This window comes from Hypanus sabinus, chromosome 6 (genome assembly GCF_030144855.1).
Source record: "Hypanus sabinus isolate sHypSab1 chromosome 6, sHypSab1.hap1, whole genome shotgun sequence".
NCBI classification, from domain to species: Eukaryota; Metazoa; Chordata; class Chondrichthyes; order Myliobatiformes; family Dasyatidae; genus Hypanus; species Hypanus sabinus.
The window spans coordinates 175,655,356-175,673,359 of NC_082711.1; the positions used below are offsets into that span (position 1 = coordinate 175,655,356).

At 38.4% G+C, this 18,004-nt stretch overlaps 1 protein-coding gene across 1 annotated transcript in view; it reads left to right on the forward strand.

Moving 5' to 3' along the window:
* brip1 (BRCA1 interacting helicase 1) overlaps positions 1 to 18,004 on the forward strand; it is a 257,110-nt gene that overhangs the window by 15,463 nt on the left and 223,643 nt on the right. The window lies entirely within an intron of this gene.

Consider the following 18,004-nt stretch of genomic DNA (forward strand, 5'->3'; position numbering starts at 1 on the left):
AAATGTTAACAGAAAATGCTAGAAACATTCAGCAGGTCAAACAGCATCAATGGGAAGAGAAACAATGAGGTGTCAAGAACTCTTCACATTCCCTTTTTTCCCACCTCTCTTGCATTAGTTTTCTCACTTTCCTGAATGTGTTTACTTTTCACACTGATGTTGATTGACCTGATGATGCTTCTAGCATATTCTGTTTTTTTTTGTTCTCCATGGTTGTTCACAAAAAAGTGGTGGTGAGCCTCTGTAATCCTTCAGTGATGGATTTATTTTCAGGATTTAGACCAATGTCAATAAAGGAACAAGTTGGTCCAAGTTAGCCTTTTGCTGATGTAGAAGGGGATCTGCAGTTGGTAATGATCCCATCTGTCAGTTGCCCTTACCTTTCTTGATGATAGAGGTTGAAAAGATGAATTTTAAACTTGCAGATTGTAACTTCCTGTTTGAGAATTCATGATGATTTTCTAATTGGCATGCTGTCAGTAAGGGTAAAGGTGTAAATACTGTATTATTTTGTAAATGAATATATTTTACACAAACTAAATATTTCATAATAGAATTCTGCAGTTTAATGGGATTTATTTGCTTGCTCAGTTTATAGAGTGTTGTAGTGAGGATTAACATTGACGGAGATTAGGTTCAGGAGTATTTGGCCGTCTTGATGTACTTTGAAATCGTGGCTGACTTCTCATCTAAATCCATTTTCCTGGATTTCTACAAAATACTTGAGCAGTAGAAGACAGTGATTTTCCTTAAAACTTTTTAATTAAGAATCTATTTAAAGTATTTAGAGATGGTTTAAAAATTTGTTTTTGTTTGTGGCTTTTGTTTATGAGTAAACCTAATATAATTACTTCACAAGTTGCAAGTTGGTTTTTCCATCTTATTTTGATATCATACAGGTGTACTTCAGTAACAGTAATGGATTCTTTCAACATGAACAAACTTAGAAGCACAAAGATGGAATGCATTTGATCTGATGTGCTCCTTGCACTTACTGTCTGTGCTATACTCGTGGCTGTGCTTTTTCAGCCGTGCTGGTCCAAATGTTTTCATGGTCTTGCTGATGTGACCATCCTAAGAAGTGGAGTGGAATGTGAGCGGGTGATCCTGAGGCCTGGCCTCCTGGTCTGTGCTTTTGTCCTTTTGAATGCTTGCTGCTATCAAAGGCTATTTTAACAGCTTCTAAGTGTTTTTGATGATCAGTGATAACAAAAAATATTTGAAGTAGATGTAATTAATGAAAAAAATACTCAAAATTTAAAGAATGAAGGACTCAGAATCAGAATCAGGTTTATTATCGCCGGCGAGAATGGTGAAGTCTGTTAGCAGCAGCAGCAGTTCAATGCGATACATAATATAGAAGAATGTAAATAAATCAATAACTATACGTATATTGAATAGATTAAAAATTGTGTTTTAAAAAAACCAGAAATACTGTATATTTAAAAAAAAGTGAGGTAGTGTCCAAGGGTTCAATGTCTATTTTAGGAATCGGATGGCAGAGGGGAAGAAGCTGTTCCTGAATTGCTGAGTGTGTGCCTTCAGGCTTCTGTACCTTCTACCTGATGGTACCAGTGAGGAAAAAGCCACACCCTGGGTGCTGGAGGTCCTTAATAATGGACACTGCCTTTCTGAGACTCCGCTCCCTGAGGATGTCCTGGGTACATTGTAGGCTAGTCTCTATCTGTCCCATAGGATGATGATGGTTCCTTTTAGTCAGTTAAGAAAGGAACAGCGTGTGCGTGAATGGATTTTAGGTAGGTAGGGGGTTGCACAGGTCTAGACCCACCCTCTTGACATTTCCTCCTGGATCCAGTGGCATGGTGGGGTCCAAGATGGCTGTAGGCTAGTACCCAAGATGTAGCTGACTAAATTTACAAGCCTTTGAGCTTCTATCGGTCCTGTGCAGTAGCACCCCGTAGCAGACAGTGATGCAGTCTGTCAGAATGCTCTCCATGGCACATCTATAGAAGTTTTTGAGTGTACTTGTTGACATACCAAATTTCTTCAAACTCCTAATGAAGTATAGTTGCTGTCTTGCCTTCTTTATAACTGCATCGATGTGTTGGGACCAGGTTAGATCCTCAGAGATCTTGACACATAGGAACTTGAAGCTGCTCACTCTCTCCACTTGTGATCCCTCTGAGGATTGGTATGTATTCCTTCATCTTGCCCTTCCTGAAGTCCACAATCAGCTCTTTTGTCTTACTGATGTTGAGTGCCAGGTTGTTGCTATGACACCACTCCACTAATTGGCATATCTCACTTCTGTATGCCTTCTCGTCACCACCTCAGATTCTACCAACATTGGTCATATCATCAGCAAATTTTTAGATGGTGTTTGAGCTATGCTTACCCACACAGTCATGGGTATAGAGAGAATAGAACAGTGGGCTAAGCACACACCCCTGAGGTGCACCAGTGTTAATTGTCAGCGAGGAGATGTTATCACCAGTCCACACAGATTGTGGTCTTCCAGTTAAGAAGTCGAGGATCCAATTATAGAGGGAGGAACAGAGGCCCAGGTTCTGAATTTCTTAATCAGGATTGTGGGGAATGATGGTATTAAATGCTGAGCTATAGTTGATAAACCGTATCCCGACATGGGTGATTGTGTTGTCTAGATGGTCTAAAGCCGTGTGAAGAGCCATTGAGATTGCGTCTGCCGTTGACCTATTGTGGTGATAGGCAGATTGCAATGGGTCCTGGTCTTTGCTGAGGCAGGAGTTTAGTCTAGTCATGACCAACCTCTCAAAGCATTTTATCATTGTCGATGTGAGTGCTACTGGGTGATGGTCATTAAGGCTGTTAACTTTATTCTTCTTAGGCACTGGTATAATTGTTACCTCTTTGAAGCAAGTGGAAACTTCTGCCTATAGCAGTGACAGGTTGAAAACATCCTTGGTTGGCACATGTTTTTCAGAGCCTTACCCGGTACTCCATTGGGGCCTTCGTCTTGCTAGAGTTCACTCTCTTTAAAGGCAGCCTAATATCAGCCTCTGAGACAGGTCACAGGGTCATCAGGTGCAGCTGGGAAGCATTGTTGTTATTCATGCTATTGGGTTTTGCTTTGTTATTCTAAATGGAATTAATTATCATAATTTTTGTATTTTCATAGTTTGTCTTGTGCATGTGGGTTGTTTGTCCTTCTTTGTGAGTAATTTTTCAGTGATTCTTTTCTGTTGCTTTGTATCTCCTATGAAATCCTGCAAGAAAGTGACTCTAGTATATGGTGACATCTACATACTTCAATAATAAATCTATTTAAACTTTGAGATTTACTTAAGAACTGAATAAGGTATTAAAAGTTAATTAAATGAGTTTGGAGTGGAGTGCTTTGTGGAAATTTGTCTGTGCTTGCCTTTTCAAACCAGGTTGCTGAACCCAATGAAATGCACTACGTATGTTAGCTGTAATCGTTCTGGAGCATGCAGGCCAGATGTGTACATCTGGACCCAGAGTTTGGCTTTTCTGAGCTCTATCTTACTGTGTGCTGAATTCAGCAGTGGAAAGGAAGATCTGATGTTTTGGCATCTGACCTCCAGCTTATTCTGGTCTTCCATGTTGAGTACACAGGCATGGAGGTTTGGAATGAGCTTGCCCTTGTACTGCTAGCAGTTCTCTGTGGGGCTACCAGTTAATCAGCAGCACAATACAGCCCACTGAATTTTGTGGTTGCCAATAATATCTCAAACCATTACTATCAATTCACAGTTTTGAAAGTGTATTCACTAATGGTATGTAAATGATTTTAATTCCACAATACGAGGGGTGGTTGATATGTTCGTGGCCTAAGGTAGAAGGAGTCAATTTTAGAAAACTGCACATTTATTTTTCAACATAGACCCCTCCTACATTTATACACTTAGTCCAGCGGTCGTGGAGCATACGGATCTTGGACCTCCAGAAAGTGTCCACAGATGGGTGGTCATGGCCAAAGGTAGAAGGAGATGAGTTATATAGCTCTCGTTACATGCACATTGCAGGTTAACTCTTTAAGTGATTATATAGAAAGTTTGAAGTTAATAACTCATCTCCTTCTACCTTAGGCCGCGAACTTATCAATCTCCCCTGCTTTGGACACTTCCTGGAGATCCAAGATCCGTATGCTCCATGACCGCTGGACTAAGCGTGTAAATGTAGGAGGGGACTATGTTGAAAAATAAATGTGCTAGGTTTTCTAAAATTGATTTCTTCTACCTTAGGCCATGAACTTATCAATCACCCCTCGTAAATATCAACCACAAAGGTTGACATGTTATTGATTATTTAGCAATATCAAAATGGTTCAAAATGCAGAAATTAGCACTGTCGCTTGGGGAAAAAAATGTTCAAATTCTATATATGGGTTTAGAAAAATGCTCTGTTGTTCAGTTGTGTGAACAGTAGGGGATGTTGTTGTTCTGTAGTAGCAAGCCTAGTTATACTTGGAGTTCAACTGCTGATGCTCTGATATTCTGCTAAAGTAATCATGTTAAAACCTATGGACCAAGAAAACAAAGGAGAAAGACCAAATCATCCCTTTTCCTTCCTGAGAACATCCTTTTCTGAATTGTGAGTTGACAGTATAGAAGGAATTATTTTGCCTTGTTTTGTTTGAAGCAGCTACTTTTTTTTTGTCCAAATGCATTCTTGCTTCCCCATTTTTTTTTTTACCAATTATGTATCCAGTTTAGCTTCAGACATTTTTTGGCACTAAATCTTCATTGTGGCAAAACATTGTATACGCTGACTGTATAGTGCATTAATAAATCATTCCTAATCTTTTTCCACACCTTTTATATGTTAATTTTAAACTGCTGATTTCTATCCCACCTTTCTCGCTGATTCCCAAATAAAAACTATGTGTGTGTGTACATACATATGTATACATACATATACACACACAGTTCTTGTACATCTAAAATTAAGAAATGTAAGAAAAGAATTTTGGCCAATCTTGATCAAAAGAGCAATATTGATTAAACACTAAACACTTTGACTATGATAAGTTTTAAAAGAACAAAGGATGATTGGCTAATTTCTTAGTGTTGGCAGAGTTTGGTTTATGCACTCTTGGTCGGTAGATTTAAGGATTTAATGTGTGCATGCTATGAAGGTAAACTGCAGATGTGCATTCAGTTTTGAAAATTAGTGTAACTTCTAAGAGTCTGCCAGAAATTTATCTGGAAGTTTTAGCATTCCAATTTTCTGCTGCTTAGAGTATGAGTGGGTTAAAATTATGTTTGTGTTGTTCTTGTAAAATATATATGCAGTTAACCTAGAAACAGCTGTTTCTCATTTGCAATGCTGGATTCATATATCATTGCTAAAGAAAATATTAAGGATCAGAAACTCAAGCTCTTCTCAGTCCCCACTTGAAATAGGAGCACACTAAAACATTAATATGCAATTAATATTGGTCATACAAGTTGATACTAATAAGGGTATGTTGACAAAATAACTTGGAGACTTGTTAAGACAAGTTTAACTTATGAAATATTAAATGTTTAGCAATAACCACACGAACTGTTTTCATGAAAGGGTAATGTGGTACTTATCAAGCACCTCATATTTCTGGAGATAAACTCTAGAAAGAATGCTAGCGCCTAGAGGTATAAGGATCCCTGAATTTAGGGGGGGAAAATGCATTTTTGGCCCAGTGTAAATTCAGACTTTGCAAAGTAAGTTACTGTTTGGAAATGTGAAATGCAGGTGGCTTAAGTTTGGAAAGGTTGTGTATAAAGTATTAGAATTTTTTAAGATTATTACTAAAATAGTTCTATAAAATGTTTCCATTTACTTTGGTTGAATAAAGATTTGACTTTGTTACCCATGCAGCATGGTGGATTAAAGCAAACTTTAAACAGTTTTTAATTTGCCTTGTCAGTAATGCTTCCTAATTTTTAACCATTGTCTTCAATTGTGTGTGTTTTCTTTTCTTAACAAATGCATATTCACACATGACACACATTTTAAAATAAATCACGGTACACTTTGACTGAATGTGTTTTGTTGAATGTAGTTTGGTGTTGTCAGTTGTATGTTATGAGAATCAATTTAACAAATGATTATCAATTTATAATATTGAACAATAATCTGCAGTAAATATTAGCAGCCTGTATATTAATTTAGCAGCCTTGTGTTTGAGTTGGGAACGACCACGCATCAAACTTTAATTCTACCCAGCCATGCCATAGTATGTAGTATGAAACTACAACATTTGGGTATCATTGCAGAAGGTTTAATGAGGGAAGAGAGGAATTGGAAAGGAAAGAAAATATATAAAATAAAGAATAAAAAGGAAAATAGGCAGCAAAGAGAAAACTACACATAAAAAAGAGGACAATATATGAGAAATATTTTTCTTTAAATGCAGTCTAAGATTTGCTGATGTTAAGAGAGAACATTTATAGAAATTTACTGAGGGATATGTGAAAAGTTTAAATATAGATCATGCACATCAAGAAATGGTGTGTAATTTATCACCAAAATAATGGTATAGGTTTTGTTCATCATTATTTATACAGGATATAACAAATGGGAGCTATTTGGTTGTTGCATTTGATAGCAAGTGTGCAGTTAGATGTAGATGTTCAATGTTTGATATTTGAAGGGAACTGACTGACGTTTGCTTTTCTATCCAAATGCACTGAAAAAATATGAAGTGCCTGTACTTAGATGATGGTGAATCTTGTCTCAAAGTCAGAGCTTCTCTGAGATGACACAGCTAGTTAAAATGAATATTTAATTGAAGATGGATTAGATTAATCTTGGTTTCTTTCATAATGTGTTGCATGATAACCATGTGAGCCTTCTTAATAATGAAAATTAATCTTTGAAAGATTATTAATCATTGAAAATTGTTATTTTAAAACATTTATCTTGAAAATTTTCCTTTTTTCTCTTAATCATTGCTTTCTTGTCCATTTCTTTTCTAATTTTGTTTTGAATTCAATCTCTAATTCACTGGCCTTTCCACTGATTGATAGATTAAAGACATTTGTTATTTTTTTGCCTTGTCCGTTTGGACAGGAATTCCAGACCAATATCACTCTCTAGGTGAAAATGTGATGATAAACTTGTTTCTAATCCTTGTATTATTTAGTACATTGCGCCCATGGTGGTGTGGACTGGCAAAGAGTTGGCTATTCTGATATCCAGCGCTCAGTCTTCAACCCTGTAATTTATTGCACTTTGTGTTTTAAATATGTTGAAGGCTCTCAGCACCCATTAAGAGAATGATTTTTGGATCTCTACTATTTTTCTCCCATCTACAATAACCTCTTAGCTGCTAGTTCATGATCTTGTTGTAAAGTGAAATGGGCTCATCAGGTCAAGCCTGTTTTAAACATGGAGCAGTATTGCCCCTTCAGTTCACGGTGTTGACCTACTCTAACCCTTTCTTCTCCCATAGCCCTCTGTTTTACTTTCACCCTGTCTTAAATGTCCCGAATATATGCCTCTGTCACCACCCTGGCAGTACGCCCCAGACATCCACCACTCTCTGTACAAAAGAAAACAACTCTGACATCCCTCTTAACTTCCCTCCACTAACCTTAGAATTATGCCCCCTTATCTCCCCAACTTCTGTACCACTAAGCACAGAAAGATCCCACAGTAAAATGCCCTTAGTGAGTGGTAATATCTGTGAGGAATTGATGGGAAAATGAGACTAATGTTGGATTAGCGTAAACGAATGGTTGATGGTTAGCACAGACATAGTTGGCTGTAGTGCTTTATCCACACCGTGCTTCTCTGTGTCAAAATGAGACCAGGAAGAATTAAGGCTTAGTTTTCTCAATGGCCGGGATTAATATAATTTGTGATTACTGGATATCAGTGGTTGTCTAAACTTTTGAACATGTATGAATTTATTACTGTTGGCAGAGGATAATGATGTGTGATACTTGTGTAGATAAGTTTAACAGTTTCACAAAGTGTTATGGTTGGAACACTATAAAGCCTGAACCTATTTGCTAATTTACTGATGCTGAAACAGACCCTTCTGGAAATGTATTTCAGCAAGATACAGTGGATTCTGGTTAACTGGGTCATCAGTTAGTTGGAGCAGCCGCTAATTTGGGACAACTCTTAAAGAATAAAAATGAACCAGGAAAGTAGCTGGGATTCCCTTTGTTTATTCGGGACACCACACTGCTTAATTGGGACAGGAGACTGTTACCATACTGTTTCTAAGTAGTGTCAATCATTTGCACTTGTGTAGCTGTTAGATACTTCACTGTGTTTGAAGCGAATATTTTCACATAACGTCAGTTGTGTGTGCTTGTGTTATATAATCAGTTTGGACAGTTGGATGCTGATTCAAACAGCAATGATTTTTGATAATTTTGTTTTTTATTTTGACTTAAAACATTTCAGACTCTTTCCAAAGAGCCATGAAAAGATTTGACACTAGCTGAAAAAATTATCCTACTGGACCAAGTTAATAGCTACCACCTAACACCACTCATTGTCATCTAGCAGAGGAAATTTATTGTTGGATTACGACCCTACTTCATGCAGGAAGACAGTGAAAGCAGAATGCATTATAGTAATATATTAATAGCACTATGTATGTACATTTTAAAATGTAAAAAAAAACTAATCACATTCTCAGGGTAAGATGTAAATTTTAATTCATGATGGTTGATTCTTAAAATACAGTAAATATACCACAAAATCTATTTGCAGCAGGGGTTCCCATCCTGGGGTCCATGGACCTACCCTTTGCTTAATGGAATTGGCCATGCCATAAAAAAGGTTGGGAACCCCTGATCTATAGAGTTTACAGTGATTGAAGCTAGTCTACACGCTATAGGTCTCTCAGCGGCATACGCAAGTTTTTGTATATTTGCTGGTCTACTAGTAAAAGTATACTTATAAAAGATACTTATACGTAGCTGATGCACTTGGCTGTCTCATTGCATATATAGTGGTATTAAACTGTCTCCAATAAATTTGGTTTGACTTTCCACATAAGCAAATTATCAAATGTCCAATAATAATGCTCAGAAAAAAGTAGTCCCATTCAGTAAATATGTATTATGGTAAGAAGCCATTCTTAACTATTTCAAAGAAGGTTGTGATTAGAGGCATTTGGTAAGGGATTTGGAGACTATGGGATGAAGAAAATTTGATTATTTTTGTTTGGTTAAGGTTAGGGTTCCATTTGAGAAACAGCAATTTTGTTAGAGTAGGCTTTGTTTTGTTTGTGATGCACAATCGTGCACTTTTGAGAGAAGAACCGCATGTTCTGAAAACTGTAAAAGTACTTAGTACATCCAGCAGTACAGTGAAAAGAATCCAGTCCATGTGGCAGTCTTTCACACAATGCTGTATTGCTTAGAGGTTTCCTTACACTGTTCATAATAGATTAAGAACGACTTCAATTACAAATTTCTGGAGACTGGCAGTCTGTTACAATGGAAGTCGTAGCAGTGTCTGAGAGTAATTTACAGTAATAGGATGAAGAAAGTTACGGATTTGTATTACACTCTCTCACCTGACACCACATTTGATCCTTTGCCTGTTGATTGACATTTTGAATGGGCTCTTTGAAAAAAGCTCCAGCTTAATTAAAATGCTTGCTAAGTTAGCTACTATCAGTGAGTGCCAGTGATAAATATTGAATTGAGTTCACCTGCTGGTTACAGAGAGTGCATAAACAGATGCTTTGTGTCACATATCATGAGATCATCGAAGGAGAGCACCACTCTTGTAAGAAAAGAAATAGAGAGAATAGATGTTGAGTGATAGTATAGCAAGCTCACTTCATTTCTGGTATCTTATTCAGGTATGAGAGTGTGAGATTTCACACAGTAGGAATTTGGAGTTGTATCATTCACATGCCTTTGTAACTGTATGAAGTGGAAAAGTTTCATTTTGTATGGCACCTTTTTTTCTTTCTTATTCATTTTCAATGGTGAAAGAAAGGACCTGTTCACAAATGTAACATTACCTGTTAAATTACTCACTTTAATATTTGCTAATTAAAGTTGAACTTTTCAATATTCCAAGTTCCTAGGCCCAGAAGTTTAAAGTGCTTTCCAGGGGGTTATAGTAATAAGTAGATTATTGCCCATATGTTCCATTGGGGCTGATTATGCTTTGTTGTGGTTCACGGTTCCATAGTGAATTATTGCTAAACTGGTCTCTGATATTCAACGTGTCTTCTACTTTTGTGTCTCTGAGCTGGAGTGCAGAAATTGAAAATGCATTGAATGTCAGCTGCTGACACATCTGACCTTGCACTCTACTGTTGGACTTGCTAATTTCCAGGGCTGTGTTTTCGCTTTTCCTTATTTTACTGTACATCTTTTAAATTAAGGAGCAGTTCAACTAATGTTCTCAATGTTATCTATTTATTTGTTATATTTGCACAGTTTGACTTTTGCACATTGCTTATTGGTCTTGGTGTAGTTTTTCATTCATTCTATTGTATTTGTCAACTGTGAATGTCTAAGAAAATTAATCTTGGGGTAGTATATTGTGACATATATGTAATTTGATAATTTATTCTTGAACTAATATTTAGCTAAAATATTCCCAAATATTTTGGTTTTAAATGTGATTGAATATCAGAGCTATTTAAAACAGAGTAGTATCCTGGCAAAGTCTGTCAGGGCCTTCTGGGGACAAGGCCTTGTGTTTCTCTGCCTGAGGCCTATTTGCTACTGTCTGTAAACATGCCTTGTGGAAGAACTGTGATAAGACCATTAGATATAGGAGCAGAAGTAGGCCATTTGGCCCATCGAGTCTGCCCTGCCATTCAATCATGGGCTGATCCATTCTTAGTCATCCACACTCCCCTGCTTTTACCCCATACCCTTTGATACTCTGGATAATCAAGAACCTATCTATCTCTACCTTAAGTACACCCAATGACTTGGCCTCTACAGCCGCTCATGGCAACAAATTCCACAGATTTACCATAAGGTAATTTGTCCACATCTCAGTTCTAAAAGGACATCCTTCAATACTGAAGTCATGCCCTCTTGTCCTAGAATCCCCTACCATGGGAAATAACTTTGCCATATCTAATCTGTTCAGGCCTTTTAACATTTGGAAAGTTTCTATGAGATCACCCGCCCCTCATTCTCCTGAACTCCAGGGAATATAGCCCAAGAGCTGCCAGGCGTTCCTCATATGGTAACCCTTTCATTCTTGGAATCACTCTTGTGAATCTTCTCTAAACCCTCTCCAATGTCAGTATATCCTTTCTGAAATAAGGAGCCCAAAGCTGCACACAATACTCCAAGTGTGGTCTCATGAGTGCCTTATAGAGCCTCAACATCACATTCCTAGTCTAGAAATGAATGCCAACATTGCATTCGCCTTCTTCACAACCGACTCAACCTGGAGGTTAACCTTTAGGATATCCTGCACAAGGACTCCCAAGTCCATTTGCATCTCTGCATTTTGAATTCTCTCCCCATCTAAATAATAGTCTGCCCGTTTATTTCTTCCACCAAAATGCATGACCATACACCGTTGAACATTGTATTTCATTTGCCACTTCTTTGCCCGTTCCCCTAAACCAGGGGTCGGCAACCCACGGCTCCGGAGCCGCATGCGGATCTTTCATCTCTGTGCTGCGGCTCCCCGTGGTTTGTTAGTTTTTGAAATGTAATTCGAAATTTGAAGATTATGGTGATCTTGTACAATCTAAATAAAACGTTGTGGAGACCCCATTTCCTGGCACATCCGAACAGGCTCACAATTAGCCACCATTCCGGCTAAGGGAGATAGCCTATGGGGGTTTGTGAGTACGTATCTTTTGGAGCATCCGCGCCCACGGGGACGGGTTGAGGGAGGCTTTAAAGCAAGGCTGTTTAGTTCAAATAAAGTTATCTTTGACTGCAGTGTCGTTATTTTAGCGCTGCGTGTAGCACACCGCTACAACGTGTTTTTTTATCGCTATTAATATACATCACCACTGCCAATGCCTGACACCCGCCAGTGCGCGCTTTCTTTTAATTCTTCGATCCAAGGTAGGCTAACTATGGAGTAACCTTCAACCCAATGTCTTTTTTTTCGGAGTTCAAAATGTTTTTGTTGCATGCAGAAATGTAATTTCGTTTTCTCTGCAGGAGTTCATCAATTTCATAAATGCAACACATTATAGTTTGTTTATACATAGCATAAAGGCAAAAAAAAACCCGTTGTATGCAGTGTTATTTCATTTTAAACGTCAAATGGGTTTTGTGGCTCCCAATGTTTTCTTTTCTGTGGGAAATGGGTCCATATTGGCTCTTTCAGTGGTAAACGTTGCCGACCCCTGCCCTAAACTATCTAAGTCTCTCTGCAGGGTTCTCTGTTTCCTCAACACTACCTGCTCCTCCGCCTAACTTTGTATCATCGGCAAATGTAGCCACAAATCCATTAATACCGTAGTCCAAATCATTGACATACATCATAAAAAGCAGCGGTCCCGACACCAACCCCTGTGGAACTCCACTGGTAACCAGCAGCCGGCCAGAATAGGAACCCTGTATTCCCACTCTGTTTTCTGCCGACCAGCCGTGCTAGTAACTTCCCTGTAATTCCATGGGCTGTTATCTTGCTAAGCAGCTTCATGGTGTGGCACTTTGTCAAAGGCCTTCTGAAAATCCAAGTGCACCACGTTTACTGCATCTCCTTTGTCTACCCTGCTTGTAATTTCCTGAAAGAATTGCAGTAGGTTTGTCAGGCAGGATTTTCCTTTCAGGAAACCGTGCTGGCTTTGGCCTATCTTGTCATGTGCCTTCAGGTAATCTCATCCCTAACAATCGATTCCAACAATTGATGTGGAGACTTTCAGCCTAGTTCATCCTGTAAAGATAAGGTGAATTGGATTCTGATGTTTTTAATCACAAATTCTTTCAGAAGTCAGGAAAGTGGCACAAAACTTGCTGTTTCTCGATTGTTTTATTAAGTTTTAATAGAATGAAGAAAATTGAAAATGGACAGTAACAATATGTGTATATATGTGCTTGTATGTGTGTGTGTGTGTGTGTGTGTGTATATGTATATGTAGTTATAAAAATGCTAGCAAGTAATTAATTGCTAAGAGACAAGAAAAATAACAGACTAATCCAGCAGTGGGATTAACAGTGATAAGTGGGATAGAGATGGCATTGGCAGTGAGTAAGGACAGATGATAGTGGGTCAGATTGAGCACAATCAATAAAAATGTCCCAGCAAATGTCAAACAGCTGGAGAGACTTATTGGGTCAAGCAGCATATTAAAGAGGAAAGGAACTGATGATGTTTCAGGTTAGGAACCTACATCAGGTCTTGACCCAAAATGTTTACAGTTTGTGCTGATCTAACTGAGTTCTATCTGCAGTTTGTTTTTTCACTGCAGATTGCAGCATCTGTAGACTCTTGTCTGCCTACAAATGGTATCATGAGCTATGCTTTTGAAACTAGTACTCCTTTATGTACCAATAGGGGGCAGCCTTGCTGTGAGACAGATATCGGTTGTGTTCATTTGTTCACAAACACGAGGAAATCTGCAGATGCTGGAAATTCAAGCAACACACACAAAATGCTGGTGGCACGCAGCAGGCCAGACAGCATCTATAGGAAGAAGTACTGTTGACGTTTCGGGCTGAGACCCTTCGTCAGGACTAACAATCTTTTACTATCTTTTCTTTCAGTTAGTCCTGACGAAGGGTCTCGGCCCGAAATGTCGACAGTGCTTCTTCCTATAGATGCTGCCTGGCCTGCTGCGTACCACCAGCATTTTGTGTGTGTGCTCATTTGTTGCCCATTTAGCCACTGGTTACCCTCTTGACATTTGCAGTTATCAAAACTAGATGGTGCTTAACTCATGAACGTATGTCACCAGAATAAAACAATGTTGGAATGCTTTCACTGGGAAAAAATGTTTTAACTGTTAAGTAAAAAGGGAAAATACTGAAAATATTTAAACATGAGATTCTGCAGAATCTGGAATTCCTGAGTAACATACACAAAATGCTGGAGGAATTCGGCAGGTCAGGCGGGATCTGTGGCCAGAGGAACAGGTTGAGGTTTGAGATCTTTTGTATAAACAGAGCCTGGCAAAAGATCTTGGAACTGAAACGTTAAATCTATCTCACCTTCTGAAGATGCTGGCTGACCTGCTGAGAGTTTTCAGTATTTTTCATAGTTCTTGTACCTGCAATCCTGAACTGTCAGACTTTGATGTCTTTATTGTATTGGATCAAAATTGTAGCTGGCAGAAGAATCAGAATCAATTCTAATATCATTGACGTGTCGTGAAATTGTTTTGTGGCAGCAGTCAGTGCAAAACATAAAATATAATATAAATTAAAGCAAAGAAGTAGCACAGAAAGAGAGCAAAACAGTGAGGTAGTGTTCATGGGTTGGTTTATTGTCCGTTCGGAAATCTGATGTTAGAGGGAAGAAGTTGTTCCTAAGATGTTGAGTGTGTTTACGTACAAGATTGTGATTGATAGAAGAATCTTAATTGTACTTAATTAACTGATACAGAAGAAGTCTCAATTGAATCTTTGTGGACAAATCCAATGTAGATGTGGAACAGTACAAAATTAAAATACTCATTGCAAGAGCTATTTATGAAAGGTACTCATTGTTTCATTGTGGAATTGAATATTAATATTTGGTTACATCTCTTTGCATCTGTGTGAATGAAGATTTACCTCGTGGAAGTGACAGAAAAAGAATCGGGTGGAAGTGAAAGTATATAAAATGATAAAGAATGTTATTCCGCTAATATATGACAAAAACATAAATGTATTTCATGGAATATGTAAATATACTTTTCCTTGAATACAATCCCTGCCATCTACAGCCTGTATATTCCCTTTGGGAGATGTGCTTTTGAACAGTCTGTAGGACCTGGCATTTTTTTTTACAGTATCCTGCAGGATTTGGTGATGTAGACTCTGAATGGGGGTACGGCTGCAGCATTGTGTGACCTGGCCCGAGAGTGCAAAGTGAACTGATGTTTATCTGATTTAAGCGCTGAGCCAGTATAAAAAGCTTAAGGCATCAAAAGGCGAAGGATGAACTGATGTTATCCATGAGGTTTTATTTGCCTCAGCACTGAACTGACTCTGCAGCTGTGGCCTGTACCCTTCAGCACTTCCATTGGTGCTGAACTGGCTCTGTAGCTATGGCCTGTAGCCATCAGGTTCTTGGAACGGCTCTAGCACAGAACAGGCTATGTAGCTGTGGGCAACACACACAAAATGCTAGAGGAACTCAGCAGGCCAGACAGTATCTATGGAAAATAATGTACATCCGATGTTTCGGGCCAAAACCCTTTGGCAGGACTCGCTTCCAAGGATCCTGCCATTCATGTTCTGTGTGTTATTTGTTTACTTTTTATATTGTTTGCACAATTTGTTCTTTCTTTCGTACATTGGATGTTTGACAGTCTTTGTTGTTTTTTTTTTATGGATTCCACTATGTTTTCTTGTTTTATGGCTGCCTGCAAGGAGATGCATTTTGAAGTTGCATATGGTACACACTTTGATAAATGTATTTTGAACTTTTACACCTTAACCATGCCATGTGAATGCATACAATTTTAATTGCTTAAAATGGCTTTTGAAACAATCCAGTGTCAATTTTAGTGACATCTGATATTAATGTAGAAAATTACTTTGAACAAACTGACAAAATAGAGCTGAGAAGAAAAGGAATCATTGTTTGCAAAGGGTTTTATAAGTAAGCAGAAACCAATTATCAAAGAATGCTGCTGAGAGCCAGGAAAAACGCTTATCCACACTAAAAATTGTGAAAATGGTGGCACCACCTGTGATTTGACATAATGATCAGTTGGGCAGTGGATTTCTTTCCATGATGATTACTTCAGTATAGAAAATGTAACTGCTATCTTTGGGGAAAACAGTATGGTGTAAGGTATTAAAAGCTTAGAAAATCGTAAATCATTACTAATCCATAAGCAGCATAGAAAAACAATAGGGATTATAAAATCATTTCCGATTTAAATTTTTGTATGAACTCTTTTTGCTTTTACACATATTTGTCTTGAGGTAAATGCTAGCTGTAGCTTTTAAATAAGGGGTAAGCAGAAGCCAGTCATGCTTTTGTAGAAAGTACCACATTTTAATTTCCACATAGTATTTTAACAGCTAGACATCTGCTAATCCCTCAAAGATAATTATTAAAATTCCTCTTTCATTTTGAAAGTAATTCATTACCGATATTTGTTTACACTGTGAACAATTTATTAACCAAATGAATGAATAGTTGTTTTGTTTTTGTCAGTCAGGCTTTGTTAAAGGTTGCTGTGTATGTCACTATTTTCATTTTTTTATGGTCTTTTTCATATCTTGCACCTTTTTTTGTTTGTAATGCCCTGTTTAAGATTTTTACTGCTATTGTTACGAACCCTGTAACTGAATCACTTACCAGCAAAGATAGAGAGGCCCGTTGAAGTCTGATGGTACTATTTTTAAAAGTCTTTATTTATAAAGGGGCACAAAAATAAGATTAATACAGACATTCAGATAAAATACGTCGTCAATACTCAATCGAAAAACGCGGGTATAATAATAATCATCAATTAAGCAATAGCTCTATCGTTTGTCTAGGGCAGGGGTCAGCAACCTTTACCACTGAAAGAGCCACTTGGACCCGTTTCCCACAGAAAAGAAAACACTGGGAGCCGCAAAACCCGTTTGACATTTAAAATGAAATAACACTGCATACAACGTTTTGTTTTGCCTTTATGCTATGTATAAACAAACTATAATGTGCTGCATTTATGAAATTGATGAACTCCTGCAGAGAAAACGAAATTACATTTCTGCATGCAACAAAAACATTTTGAACTCCGAAAAAAAAGACGTTGGGTTGAAGGTTACTTTTAAGTAAAATACTCAACGTCTATTTGAGTCCTTCTTGTATTTATGAAAAACGCCAAACTTGAATTTGCCGCCAGCAGCAAACCAAAAATAACGTCAGCCAGCTGTCAACCTGAAAAATAAAAGGACTATTTCACTGAACAATGAAAACATATGAATATACGTAAAATAATAGGCAATTAAAATATTTATCATACTTGTTCAGGTTGACTCACACCTGACAATGCAGTCGTATTCAGTAGGGATGGATCGATGCTTAGGGGAGTGACCGGGAAGGATAATGTGTTTTTTTCCTCTCTGAACTCACAGAAGCGTTTCCCAAACGATGTTTGCATTGCGATGATTGCAGAATGTAAATACTCCGAATTTATCATGTCGTGACCTTGTTTGAACTCTCTCAAATTGGGGAAGTGAGACAATGTGCCTTTCTGTAAATCTCTGGCAAGCAACGTCAACTTGCGCTCGAATGCCAAAACATCCTCCAACATGTGCAGGGCTGTACGTCCTTACCCCGTTGAAGAGCTGTGTTCAGCGTGTTCAGGTGCGCTGTCATGTCTACCATGAAGTGTAGCTTTTCCAGCCACTCTGGCTGTTCCAGCTCAGGAAAGGTGAGCCCTTTGCTGCCCAGGAAAGTTTTCTCTTCTTCCAGACATGCGACAAAGCGTTTCAGCACCTCCCCTCTGGACAGCCAGCGATAAAAACACGTTGTAGCGGTTGCAACACGCAGTCAGTAAACTGCAGTCAAAGATAGCTTTATTCGAACTAAACAGCCTTGCTTTTAAGCCTCCCTCAACCCGCCCCCCATGGGCGCGGATGCTGCAAAAGGCACGTACTCACAAACCCCCGTAGGCTATCTCCCTTAGCCTGAGCGCTGGCTAATTGTGAGCCGGTTCGGATGTGTCAGGAAATGGGTCGCCACAACGTCTTATTTAGATTGTACAAGATCACCATAATCTTCAAATTTAGAATTACATTTCAAAAACTAACAAACTTACATAAAATACATTTTAATTAAATGCTGACCATGTAGCGGTGTGCTACACGCAGCGCTAAAATTACGACACGGAGTCGGTAACTGCAGTCGAAGGAAAAAACTTTATTCGAAATCTTCAGCCTCACTTTTAAGCCTCCCTCAACCTGCCCCCCATGGCGCAGAGGCTCCAAAGCTCTGTGCTCGC